The sequence below is a fragment of the Tenrec ecaudatus genome, chromosome 4 (assembly GCF_050624435.1).
Source record: "Tenrec ecaudatus isolate mTenEca1 chromosome 4, mTenEca1.hap1, whole genome shotgun sequence".
Lineage (NCBI taxonomy): Eukaryota > Metazoa > Chordata > Mammalia > Afrosoricida > Tenrecidae > Tenrec > Tenrec ecaudatus.
The window spans coordinates 71588345-71602743 of record NC_134533.1 but is presented as its reverse complement, the minus strand read 5'-3'; the positions used below and the strand labels follow the sequence as shown (position 1 = coordinate 71602743).

Here is a 14399-nt window from a genome sequence, read left to right as displayed (position 1 = left end):
AAGCAGGCTCTAGAGTTGAACTGCCTGGATCTAAATCCAGGTGTGCTTTTTGCGCTGTGACCTTGGGTAAGCTACTGAATTGTGACAGGACCGTGGCTTCATCTGGAAGGTGGAAACGAGAACAATACGTGCTTCCATGGGTTACTGCAGCTCGAGTCGTCCCAGGCATCTTCAGCAACAGCTCACGAGAGCAAGACGCCGTTCCGTATGCCCGGATACTGCTGTGACCCATGGAGTTTGCTCACATGTCACTTCCACTCCTGTGGGCTGTTTAAGAAAAGGCTGGTGATGGCTTAACCTCGGGTAATGACAGCAGAACTGGAGAGACGTAGCTGCCCTGGGTTTTGCTTTAAAAGCAAAATCAGAAAATCTGCTGAGAGATGACTGAGAGGGGGGTGGTAGTGGTGGTGGTGGTGGTGTGTGTGTGTGTGTGTGTGTGTGTCAAACAAGAATAAAGGAAAATGCTTAGTTTTAGGAATCTAAATCTTTAGGTAAATGGTGACGCCTTTGACTGAGATGGGGAAGACTGGGAGAAAGATCAAACTCCAAGAATTCTATTTGGTTCGAGCTGTAAGTGGGTTTGCTAGAATTGGCTTGAGGGCAGGGAGAGATGTAAGTGACATAGTACCCATAAGCCCCTCACACAATGCCTGCAACACAGAGCAATCTAAATCGGCTACTGCATGCTTCTATACCAGATACGCTGTTCCACGTACTTTGAGGATTATATTTCACTATCATAACAACTTTGCACACTGATTGTATTGGATGACTAACCACAAGATCAGTGGTTCAAACCCACCAGCTGCTGCATGATAGAGAGACAGAGACTATCCACACCCAGAAAAATTTATAGCAGCCGCTCTCAACCTTTGGGTCGTGACCCCTTTTGGGGGATCAAATGATCCTTTCACGGGGGTTGCCTAAGACCATTAGAAAACACATATTTCCAGTATCCGGTGTGAAGTCTGTTACCCATGCTACATCATGCTTCAAGACAAAATTTCATTTATTTGTAATTAGAAATAAATATTTCAAACTATATAATTACATGTTGTTTTGTGATTCATCACTATGCATTCATTATGTTCGATTTGTAACCATGAAAATCAATCGTGCATATAAGATATTTACATGATGATTCATAACAGTAGCAAACTTATAGTTACGAAGTAGCAATGAAAGTAATTTTATAGTTGGGGGGCCACCACTACATCAGGAACTGTATTAAAGGGTTGCGGTTTTAGGAAGGTTGAGAACCATTGATTTACAGCCTCAGAAATCCAATAAAGGGCCAACTCAATTTGAAGGCAGTGGATTTTTTTTATTCCATCTATAACAAGTGGTAAGTGGGTTTCCAGCCCACGTGTGTCTAACTCCAAAGCCCATGTTGGAGTTATCTTTAGGCAGTAGGGTTTGGATTGTTTTCATTGTTTGCGTAGTGTGTTAAGCATTAGGCTGCTAGCCATAGGGTTGGCACAGAGTGCTCCAAGGGAGAAAGATGAGGCTCTGCTCCTGTAATGATTTACAATTTCAGAAATCCCCAGGGGCAGTTCTAATCTGTGCTATAGCACATGGTGGCTGTGAGTTAGAATCAACTCGATGGTGATGAGGTTAGGGTTTTTCTATCTGATTTTTACAGGAGTATGTATAACTTTTATAATCAGAAAAAACAAACAAATGTTTTCAGTTTTTTAAAAGAGAAAATAGGGCATCTATCTAGTAATTCATGATTCAACAACACCACCAACAAAAAAACCTCACTTCCATCCAGTCAATGTTGACTCATAGCGACCCTATAGGTCCAATGGGGACTTGGAGGGGGCACCTAACCCCTCCTGCGGATCATAGGAAATTGGGGGAAGCTGTGGCTTTCATACCTGGGGCTACTGTTGTTAGATGTTCTCAAGTCAGTTCTGCCCCATAGCAGTCCTGTGTACAGTGCTGGTCCTAATCCACCACTATAACCATTGCTAGGGGTGAGCTCATGATTGCAGTTATTACATCAATCCACCTCCTTAAAAGTCTTAATCTTTTTTTAATGTAATCATTTTATTGGGGACTCGTACAACTCTTATCACAACCCATCCATCCATCCATCCATTGTGTCAAGCACACCTGCACATTTGCTGCCATCATCGCTCTCAAAACATTTGCTTTCTACTTGAGCCCTGGGCATCACCTCCTCATTTTCCCTCCCTCCCCCACCCCCTCCTTCATGAATCCTTGATAATTTGTAAATTATTATTTGTCATGTCTTACACTGTCTGATGTCTCCCTTCACGCACTTTTCTGCTATCCGTCCCCCAGGGAGGAGGTTATATGTGTCAGGTAGCTAGCACAGGGACTGGAGCATCCATCACGCATGCTCAGAGGTTCAAGCTTCTGGCCATGAAGGGGCGGTATACTTAGGTGGGCGTTACACCTGGATTGGTCCATCTAAACCAGGCGAATTTGATTCAGCCAATGGGGTCAACCTGTGTTGTTGATCACGCCTCCCAATGGGGCCCCTGAAAGGCCAGAGGTTTTGCTCTGGGCTCTCTTTCCCAGCGGCTGCTACACTATGTAGCACAGCTGGGCTGCAATCTGGAGCGGCCAGGCCGAAGTCCTGCAACTATGACACGGACTCTGTCTGGCTTGTGTTCCATTTACTGTAGGACCTGAAACTGCTAATATTCTCTATAAACCCATTTGGATCACAAACCAATTCAGCGTGAATTCTTTCTCACATGGAGCCAAGGACTGAGGTATCATATGTAGATCCCTGTAATCGGTTCCAAGTCTTCATCTTTTTTGATGACTTCTACTTCACCAAGCATGATGTCCTTCTCCAGGGACAAGGCTCACCATCCTTACCTGTAAGGATCATTCTGGCTGTACTCCTTCCAACACAGATTTGTCTGTTCTTCTGGCAGTCAGTGGTATATTCAATATTCTGTGCCAACACCATAATTCGAGTACATCAATTCTTTTTCAGTTTTCCTTATTCATTATCTGGTTTTCCTTTTTCCTTTCTTTTTTTTTTAGACATACATCATTTTTTAAATTTATAAATCATTTTATTAGGAGCTCATACAACTCTTTTCATAATCCGTACATATATCATTTGTGTCCAGCACATTCATATGTATGTTGCCATCATCATTCTCAAAACACCTGCTTTCTACTTGAGCCCTGATATCAGCTCCTCCTTTTCCCCCTCCCTCCCCGCTCCCCTCTCCCCCTCATTGTCCATGCATATAAGGTGATTGAAAATACCATGGCTTAGGTCAGTGTGGCAGTCACCTAATCTGGTGTCCATTGAACAATTAAGAGTATAGGAGTGGAGTCTAGGCTGTCCATCTGGAGAGAGCCAATGAGACTTCTGTGTGGGCATGGCCTTCTCCTGAGAATTCTGAGAAATCTGGTACTTCCTCCTTGGAGGCAGAAGACACCTCTCTCTCTCTGCTACTTCCTGGGAGACATTGCAATAGACAAGCCACATGGACACAACCAGACCTTGGAAGCTGGAGAAGCCACAGAGAAACCCCTGCCAGCACGGAGATGCTTAGAACGCCACTGGACCCAAAGACTTTCTCCCCACTGGCTTGTGATCGTCTTGCATTTGGCTTCATTGCATGTAATTCGTGAGTCTGAAGAGGACTTTATAGATTGGTATTGGACATATGGGTTAGTATCAGACTTATGGCCTTGGAATGGACTGGGTTGGGATGTTTTCTCAATGTTCAATTCCTCTTGTAACCTCTCCCTTTTATACATATAAATCTATAAGCCTCTCCCTTATATACATATGCATGTTTATGAATTTGTTTCTCTAGTCTACCCAGACTAACACAGTCAGGCATATATTAATTCTCAAAGTGATATCTTTGCTTTGAACACATTAAAGAGGTATTTTATAGCAAATTTGTCCAGTGTAATACATTATTTGATTTCTTGCCTGCTGCTTCCATAAGTGTTGATTGTGGATTTGAGAAAAATGAAATCTTTGACCGCATCAATATTTTCTCCATTTATCTTGATTTTTTTTTTTTGGTCCAAGTGTAAAGTTTTTTTTTAGGTTGAGATATAATCCATGATAAAGGCTATTGTCTTTGATCTTCATCAGTAAGTGCTTCAAATCCTCTTTGCTTTCAATAAGCAAGATGATGTCATCTTGAAATCCATGTAGTCTAGTCTTCCTCATGTAGTCTAGATTTTTCGATCACTTGCTCAGAAAACAGATTGAATAAATATGGATAAAAGATATAACCCTGATGTACAATCTCTTCTGACTTTAAACTGTGCAATATCCCCTTGTTCAGGGCTAGTCACTAAATCTGTCTGTGTAGGTAAAATACTTAAGAAATGTATTCTGAGTGTTGCTATTGTTATAGTTTTAAACAACACACAACAAACCTGTATTGCCCTCTTGTATGAGAACATGGGTATTTTGTGTAGGTCATCTTATAAAATGGGGAGGCAGGAGCTCAAAGGAGGTGAGATAGGACTCCAGGTATGCTTATCTAAAATACTTATATAAGTTCTAGAAAAATCAATGTATAATCCTTCAGTTACCAACATACCCAGACTACCCTACCCTGCTCACAGAAACAGTCCAATACCATTCAACTTGCCGATTCCTCAGCTCAATCACCAGAGGGGCACACTGGTACCTTTGCTGACTTAGACATCGCTTCTTCACAGTCTTTTCACAGACTTCCTAGTCTGGAATCTCTGTTGATGTCTGTTCACCTTGGATAATCATCCTGCTGGGATTTGAAATATCAGTGACACAGCTTCCAGCCTCACAGCAATGTGTACGTCACAGTGAACAGCAAACGGACACACACGTTGTGGCCTGAGGAATAGCAGTGGAACAATGTCAGCTCTACGAAAAACCGTATGAATAGCAGCAGAACACTGTGAGATCTACGGCTGAAAGACGAGCCCATTGGGTTGGAAAGTCTTCAAAATATGGCTGGGGAAGAGCTACCTTCTCAAAAGAGAGTTGACCATAATGACATGGATGGGAATAAAGCCTTGGGAATCTTCATTTGCTGACGAGGTACGACTCAAATTGAGAAGAAACAACTGCAAACGTTCATTAATGATCACAACGTAGCATATGGGGATTATCAGTCTCGGAAAATTGGGAGTTGTTCAAAATGAAATGGAACACATAAAGATCAATATTCTAGGCATTCCGGCCTGAAATTGTCTCGTTTTGTTCATTTTGAATCAGACAATCACGTGGTTTGCTATGTCAGGAATGACAAATTCAAGAAGAATGGTGTCACAGTCACTGTCAAAAAGAGCACTTCAAGATCGATCTTGTTGTAGGATCATATCTATGCACACACAAGGAAACACAACAAGCACAACCATGATTCAAATTTACACACCAGCCACTGAAGCAAGGGATCAGCAGCTCTACCATCTTCTCCAGTCTGAATTAATCAAACAATCAATCAAGATGCAGTGACAATTACTTGTGGTTGGAATGCAAAAATTAGAGACACAGGAGTAATAGTTGGAAAATATGGCCTTGGTGATAGACCCTAACCTGGAGATCGCATGATAGAGTTTTGCAAGACCAATAACTTCTTCAACACAAATACCTTTTAAAAATTATTATTATTATTATGCTTTATTTTGTCTTATCAAATTGACCTGTAAATTGAAAGATTTTTTTTCCCATTTGCTTTAGCTCTCTGCATGCTAGAACAAGTTTCAGAGTCTCTTCTGATATTCATTGTGGGCTTTCTTTTCTTTCCTACAAAATACCTTTTTCAACAACATAAATGGCGGCTATACATGTGGATTTCTCCAGATGAAATTCACATGAATCAAATCGACTACATCTGTGGGAGGACACTCAGTTCACCTGCCAAAAAGAAGCTAGGGGCGACTATACAACAGACCATCAATTGCTCATATGTAAGTTCTGGTTGAAATTGAAGAAAGTGACAAGGTCACGAGAGCCAAAATACAACCATGAGTCTATCCCACCTACATTTCAAGAACATCTCCAGAAGAGATTTGAATTATTGAACCCTAAGACAAGAAGATGTGATGGACTGTGGACGACATCAAGATCATCATGCATGAAGAAAGCAAAAGGTTATAAAAAAGACAGGAAAGAGAAACATCAAAGTGAATGTTAGAAGAGACTCTGAAACTTGTTCTTGTACCTAGAGTAGCTAAACCACATGGAGGTCTGATGGGCCGGCCCAATCCCAACTACATGGACAGCTGCCCGTCCCCCCAGAAGAATTTATTTCAGATGATAGCACTGAAGTTACAGCTCAGGGAGAGGAACAGGTCTGATCAGAGCATACTGGAGCAAATGAAGGGAGAGGAAGAGAGAGTGGAGCACATCCTGGCCCACCAACCCTTGGCGACGATATTCCCACTCAGAGTAGCCAATTCACAAAGACCATATGGCCAGCCCCACTATGAGACATGCCATCCCTCACTGACTCATAGCCCTACAGGGGACAACACTGGAGACACAGTGTGGGAATTGCACCTGATCTGATCCCACCACACCGAGGCAAAACACTAAGGGTGTGCAGCAGAACAGTTAGGGGAACAGAGCAATGAAGTCCTAGGGAACACCAAAAATAGACTATGGGGCCAGGGCTTGGCACCCCATCAGACTCGATCAGAAAATACTCCTAAAGGCCAACAAACAGTCCTTGAACTAACTACAGGCTTTTCTTTTTGTTTGTTATGTTGGGTTTTGTTTTGTTTTGTCATTGGCCTTTTCTTGTTGTTGTTTTGTTTTCTCTTGTTGCTTGGTTTTGCTCTGTCTTGTTTTTGTGCATGTTATTATCTCCACATATCTGTCTAAATAAGATAGGCTGGATGAATAATCTGGAGGAGAAAACAACCGGACAACAGTTCGGGGGGCCGGGGTAAGGGAGGAGGGGACATGGGAGAGGGGAAGGTGGGGGGAAGGAAGTGGTATTAACAAACCCAGGAACAAGGGAACAACAAGTGATCCAAATTGGTGGTGAGGAGGGTGTAGGAGGCCTGGTAGGGCGTGATCAAGGGTACTGTAACTGAGAGGAATTACTGTAACCCAAATGAAGACTGAACATGATAGTGGGACAAGAGTAAAGTAAAAGGAAATAGAGGAAAGAGCTAGGAGGCAAAGGGCATTTATAGAGGTCTAAATGAAGGCATGTACACATATAAATATATTTATATATGAGGATGAAGAAATAGATTTATGTGCATATATTTATAGCTTTAATATTAAAGTAGCAGCTGGACATTGGGCCTCCACTCAAGTACTTACTCAATGCAAGAATACTTTGTTTTATTAAACTGACATTCCATGGTGCTCACATTCCCCACATGATCACTGAAGACAAAGCAGATGTATAAGCAAATGTGGTGAAGAAAGCTGATGGTGCCCGGCTATCAAAAGACATAGCATCTGGGGTCTTAAGGGCTTGAAGGTAAACAAGTGGCCATCTAGCTCAGAAGCAACAAAGCCCATGTGGAAGAAGCACACCAGCCTGTGTGATTACGAGGTGCTGAAGGGATCAGTTATCAGGCATCAAAGAACAAAAAAATCGTATCATTGTGTGCTCACCTCCCTGACTGAAGAGAAATGGGTGCATAAGCAAATGTAGTGAAGAAAGCTGATGGTGCCTGGCTATGAAAAGGTATATCGTCTAGGGTCTTAGAGGCTTGAAGGTAAACAAGTGGCCATCTAGCTCAGAAGCAACAAAGTTCACATGGAAGAAGCACACCAGCCTGTGTGATCACCAGGTGGTGAAAGGGTCAGTTATCAGGTATCAAAGAACAAAGAATCATATCATTGTGAATGAGGGGGAGTGTGGAGTGGGGACCCAAAGCCCATCTATTAGACAACTGGACATCTCCTTACGGAAGGGTCTTGGGGAGGAGACAAGCCAGTCAGGGTGCAGTGTAGCAATGATGAAACATACAACTTTCCTCTAGTTCTTAATTGCTTCCTCCCACGCACTATCACGATCCCAATTCTACCTTACAAATATGGCTAGACCAGAGGATGTACACTGGTACATATAGGAACTGGAAACACAGGGAATCCAGGAAGGATTATCCCTTCAGGACCAGTGGTGAGAGTGGCGATACTGGGAGGGTGGAGGAAGGGTGGGGTGGAAAGGGGGAACCGATTACAGGGATCTACATATAACCTCCTCCCTGGGGGACGGACAACAGAAAAGTGGGCGAAGGGAGACGTCGGCCAGTGTAAGATATGACAAAATAATAATTTATAAATTATCAAGGGTTCACCAGGGAGGGGGGAGCAGGGAGGGAGGTTAAAAATGAGGAGCTGATGCCAGGGGCTTAAGTGGAGAGCAAATGTTTTGAGAACGATGAGGGTAGCGATGTACACATGTGCTGTACACAATTGATGTATGTATGGATTGTGATAAGAGTTGTATGAGCCCCCAATAAAATGATTAAAAAAGAGAAAAGAAAGAAAGGAGAATAACAGGACCACCCAACTGGGGATGTCTAGTAGACTTAGAATGTGAATCCTCAGCACTGAGGCTATGAGAGGGGATGACTCACCCAGGGGAAGTTTTGAAAGTTCAATCCCAGGCACATCAGGATTTAGAGGATGGGGCTCAAAAGAGATCTAAGAGGGAGAAGGAGCTCGAGGAAGGTGGAAGGGGTTCAGTGTGGACTCAAAGGGACAAGTATGTTTGAAAGAGAAAATTATCAACGGCATTCAATGCTTCCCCTAAATGATAGTAGCTAGGGATTGAGAGAAATGCAATGGATAGGGAAGTGAGAGGTCTCTGGCCAGATTGAGGAGCCCTGGTGGCATAGTGGTTAAGTGTTGGACCCCTAACCATAAGGACAGCAGTTCAAAACCATCCGTCTCTCCTTGAGAGAAAGATGGGGCTTTCTACTCCTATGAACAGTTGCAGTTCATAGTGATGAATCAGCAGTGACTCGATGGCAATGAGTGAGTCCTGGCCAGGTTGCAATTAATTAAGAAAAGGGGAGAAGATGAACTGAACACAAGCAAAGACTGACTGGCCAATTAACTGTAGAAATGGAGAGTGGGTGGGAGTGAGAAAGATCGTGAAGTTCCTTGTATGTCTACCCAAAGCAACAAGATTGGAGGTGGTGGTGGGTGCGTGACAAGCATTCTGGGGTCCCTTAGTTTCATCAGTCATGGGGGTCTCAGCACCTGCAGGCCTTTCCGCTACAAAGGGGCACGTGGAAGAGTCTCAGTTCCCATGGAATCCGAAATCTTCAAAGGTCGGTTGATCCCTGAATTCCCAGCACCCAGGGTGGCTATAACTGGCATGGTGTAAGCCCTTAGCAAATATTTGTTGTCCGTTGGCAGGGTGGCTGAATGAATAGATGAAAGGATGAAATTGAATTAACTATTGTTCTGCTCTATAGTTCCTTTTGTTGTTCCACAGAATATTATTTGTGGAAGGTGTTGTCTACTTTTCCTTCAACCACTGAGATTGCTAAGTGGTCTGTTATCAGGCTGAACACTATTAAGATAGCCAGGGAAATCCAGCTTCTTTCAAAGGCCCAGTGATTGGAAATGGTAAGGGGGTTGGGAGGGAGAGGTGTGACCCTTTATGAACAAAGTTAAGAGCAAGCCCGGGTCCTAAACAGGCTCAGGCACTGCAGAGGGCATGGAAACTGGAGACTCCCAGAGGTGGCTCTATAAGCATCTATAGAGATAGCCTGTGTACACTTTGCTGCATAAATATCCTATACGTTTCCGGTTGACTACTCTGAAGTGTCTTACCTTTCAATATTTCCTTCCAAGACTCTAGAGTAAAAAACAAAATCAGATGGTAGATTGCTCCAAACTAACTTTCGTCATATCCTCTTTCTGTGTCCCATGGCGAGATGCCTCCGTCACAGCCCTCGCTTCTGTGTGCCTGCCCCGTTTCAAACTCTCATGATCATGTTTTCAAAAGTTGGATACTGTTTCTCACAAGCTTTTGCATATGCGGTGGCCTCTGCCTAGGGACAGTGTGTTGTTTATTTCAGTGCTCCAGGTGGCCAGGGCCTATGACATAGTTATTCACAGCTATTGAGTTGATTCCACTCAGAGAAGCTGTATAGGACAAAGTAGAACTACCCCACTGGGTTTCTGAAATTGTGACTCCCTAGAAAGCCGGACTGTCTTGTCTCCCTCCTACAGAATGACCGGTGGGTTTGCACTTCCAACCTGTTGGTTAGCAGCCTGGCTCATAACCCACTGAACCGCCAGGGCTGCTTAGGGCGTAACAGGTGTTCAATGCATATTTGCCAAAGAAGTGAATAACTAGTTTTACAGCTCTTTTAGAATTTGTCTAGCAGGTTTTCTGGTTTTTCCAGAAAACCTCCCACACCAGTAAAACAGTTACTTAACAATAAAAAAAGAAGTGAATAATTGAGTAAATGATTCAGTCATTTGACAATTCCGTACTAAGTTTATTTAGTGTAACACTAGTGACTACCAAGGCCACAAACGAAATCAAAGACATGTTTTAAGTCCTCAAGAAAGTTTGACTTAAATTGGGAACACTGAAATTAATAACACACGACCCCTTTCCTTCAAGAACTTGTTGCCTGCTAGATGAGAATGCCAGCGAGTTGTACTTCATGTTACCAGATTAATCACTATAAAGCCTTGGTTTTAATTATTCATTAACTGGAGAATGTTTGGGTTTCATCCGTGGACCAGGACTTGACCTTCACCCCGTGCTGAATCCCTGACAGGCCAGTGAGAGGTTGGCTGGGGGGCAGGAAAAGCATTTCGTACCCACCTGGCAATAGATGGCCTTGTGTTCTGGTCCCACTGGAGGCTCATCCCTCCATTCTCTCCTTTACCAAGTCTGATGCTTTCCTTCTGTACCATTTTCCAAATCCACCCTTTTCTTCCTATGTTCGTACCTTTGCCTTTCCCCTTTTTTGGAGTTCTGCAATGACCTTCAACTTCCTTTGGCCGCTCTCCTACAAGCCTTTTCTCTCTCCTTCCATCCTTCTCCAGTCACACTTTGGACTCTGTGCACATATTCCTGAGGATCACTGGATGACAAATTCTACTCGTGGGTTTTCCTCGGGAGCTGTGGTTTGGGGGCAGTGGGATGTTAGACGCCCGTGTGCCTCAGACACTCCATCCATACAGTGAGTGGACCGGGCAGGTAGAACCCTTCCATCCTCAGTTCTTTGGGATCTGATATTTTACGGCTATCTACAGTGGCACCCAGAGCAGCCCTGGTGGTGCAGAAGTTAAGCACTCTTGTCTGCAAACCAAAATGTCAGCCGTTCAAATCCACCAGATAGTCCATAGGAAAAATAGGGCATTTTGCTTTCAGGAGACATTCCAGCCTCTGAAACCTTGTGGGGGCGATTCTGCTCTATCCTGGAGAGTCGCTGAGTGAGAATCCACTTACAGCATCGGCAGTGGCGCCCGGACCCTTACACAGACCTGGCAGGTTCCATTAATGAACAGCAGGTGGCAGAGTTGACCTTTCCTTTTGTCTTCGGTTTGGCTGTCTCTCACAGTGGGACCCTAGAGGACAGAGGAGAACTGCCCCTGTGGGTTACCCAGTCTCTAATCATTTTTATTTTTAACGAGTTCATGTGTCACAAAACAATCTGTCAGTTTCGATCTTACTTTCCCTCCTTTTTTAACCACACAGACCGGCGTTCCGATCTGATGGGTGAGGAACCTGGAAGATGTTTGATGCTTCTCTTTCTCCCTCTTAACATTTTTTAAAAAAACATTTTGTGTCCGTTCAGTTGTGACGAAGAGCAGGTACAAAGAAAAGCAAACTGCGTGCACTGGCACAGCCCAGTGCCTCAGGGCAGTGACAGTACCCAGGAACCCCTGGGGTTTGGTTCTTTCTTCTTTCCCTTTTCCCAGCCACCCTCTCTCTTCACCTCCCACCCCTCACGCCCCTCGACCTGCCCCACGATAGTCTTCCGAGTCTTTCCCCGCAGAGTGAAAGTGTGGAAAGCATTTTTCTTGGTGTTTTTTTTCTTTAGAATAATGACATCATAAAATAGTTACCTTTATAAGACTGATTACCTTTCCATCATGTCCTCCAATTTTGCCACGTCCTGGGGTGTTTGACGGGTCTGTCACTGTTTTTCATGAAGGCGTACTATTCCATTGTGTGCATGCCCCAGAGCTTCTTTCGCCACTCCTCAGCACATAGGGTCTTTGTATTGTCTCCAGCCTTTTTGCTGTTACAGAAATTACCGCGATAAACTTAGGGGTCCATACATGTACCCGTGTTCTTGTTCTTTATTTCTTAGGGTCTATGTCAAGTAGAGAGACTGCAAGGTCACCAGGCATTAGTGTTTGCATTTGTTTGGGAAGCCCCATACTGCTTTCGCAGGGGTTGTTCAATTCTGCAATCCCACCAGCAATGTTTGCGCATGCCAATCTCTCCTTACGCACTCCAGCATTTATTTTCTGTCTACTTGTTTTTCAATAGTTCTAAGCGTCTCAGTGTGAGGTGCTATCTCATTGTTGCAATTTGTAGTTCTACTATAGCTAATGAACACAAACAATTTTTCATATAATTGTTGGCTTGGATGGATGTCATCTTTAGTAAATTGCCTATTCTCATTTTGTGCCATTCTTGATTGGGTTATTTTGTTTGACTTATTAAGGTGCTATAGTTTTCTAGAGGTTTTAAAATGAGCTCTTTATCAGATATACCAAACCAAAAGCAAATTCACTGCCATCAAGACGATTCCAATTTGTAGTTTGCCTGATGAGGCAGGTAAGCCACCCCTGTGGGTTTCTGAGACTCACCGTTGCCAAATATTTTTCCCTCTCTGTGGGTTCTCTTTTCACTCTTTTGATGAAGTCTTTTGCTGTACATAAATGTCCTATTTTTATGTCCCAGTTCTCTATGTTGGCTTCTGTAATATAGGTGTTATTCACTGTGTTTGGTAGTGTATTCGTGCCTTGTATTAGTGCCCTTAAGCCCCTGTTTTTTCATTGTTGAGCCTTATTGTTCTAGGGTTCATATGCAGGTCTTTAATTAACCTTGAGTACTTTTTGTTGGTGGAGGTTTCTTTTTGTTTTCTTTTGGTTTTACATGCTGTGAGGCACGAGTCCTATTTCATTCTGCTGCAGGTGGAGGTACAATTTTTCCAGCACCATTTATTGAAAAGGCTGTCTCCTCCCCATTTAATATATTTTCATCCTTTGTCACAAATCAGATGTCTGTAGATGTTTCATTGTTTTTCTGGGTTTTCTTCCTAATCCATTGGTCTACATATCTATTGTTGTACTAACACTAAGCTGTTTTGATGACTGTGGCTGTGTGATAGGTTTTGAAATCTGGAAGTGAAAGGCTTCCTACTTTGTTTTTCAATAGTGTTTTGTTTATCCTGGGTTTCTTTCCATATAAAGTTAGTGATTAGTTTTTGCATTTCTTTAAAGAATTGTGCTTGAACAAGCGGCCATCTAGCTCAGAAGCAACAAAGTCCACATGGAAGAACACACCAGCCTGTGTGATCGAGTGGTCCCAAAGGGATCAGTTACCAGGCATCAAAGAGCAAAAAATCATATCATTGACTGCACACCTCCATGATAGGATCGCTGAAGACAAATGGGTGCATAAGCAAATGTGGTGAAGAAAGCTGATGGTGCCCGGCTATCAAAAGAGATAGTGTCTGGGGTCTTAAAGGCTTGAAGGTGAACAAGCGGCCATCTAGCTCAGAAGCAAAAAAGCCCACATGGAAGAAGCACACCGGCCAGTGCGATCACGAGGTGCCAAGGGACCAGGTATAAGGCATCATGCAAAAAAAACAACAACGATATAAGTGTGTGTGTATATATGTGTATATGTATATATATATACCATATTAAATGAAGGGGGAAGTGCAGAGTGGAGACCCAAGGCCCAAGTGTTGGCCAATGGAGATCCCCTCATAGAGGGGTTTAGGAGAGGAGATGGGTTAATTAGGGTGCGAGGTAGTACCGATGAAGAACACAGCTTTCCCCCAGATCCTGGATGCTTCCTCCCCCCAACTACCATGATCCGAATTCTACCTTGCAGGGCTGGATAGGGCAGAGGCTGTACACTGGTACATATGAGGGCTGGAGGTACAGGGAATCCAGGGTGGATGATACCTTCAGGACCAAGGATGTGAGGGGCGATGCTGGGAGAGTGGAGGGTGAGTGGGTTGGAAGGGGGGGAACTGATTACAAGGATCCACATGTGACCTCTTCCCTGGGAGAGGGACAGCAGAGAAGGGGGGAAGGGAGACTCCGGATAGGGCAAGATATGACAAAATAATGAGGTATAAATTACCAAGGGCACATGAGGGAGGGGGGAAAAGGGAGGGAGGGGAAAAAAAAGAGGACCTGATGCAAGGGGCTTAAGTGGAGAGCAAATGCTTTGAGAATGATTGGGGCAGGGAATGTA

The 14399-nt window shown here is 43.6% G+C and overlaps 1 non-coding gene across 1 annotated transcript; it reads left to right on the top strand.

Moving 5' to 3' along the window:
- Nucleotides 1-10289: 10289 nt before the first annotated feature.
- On the top strand, nucleotides 10290-10350 carry LOC142447551 (U7 small nuclear RNA). The gene has a single exon (XR_012784237.1). It is a non-coding gene; the product is annotated as a U7 small nuclear RNA (small nuclear RNA).
- The last annotated feature ends 4049 nt before the right edge of the window (nucleotides 10351-14399 follow it).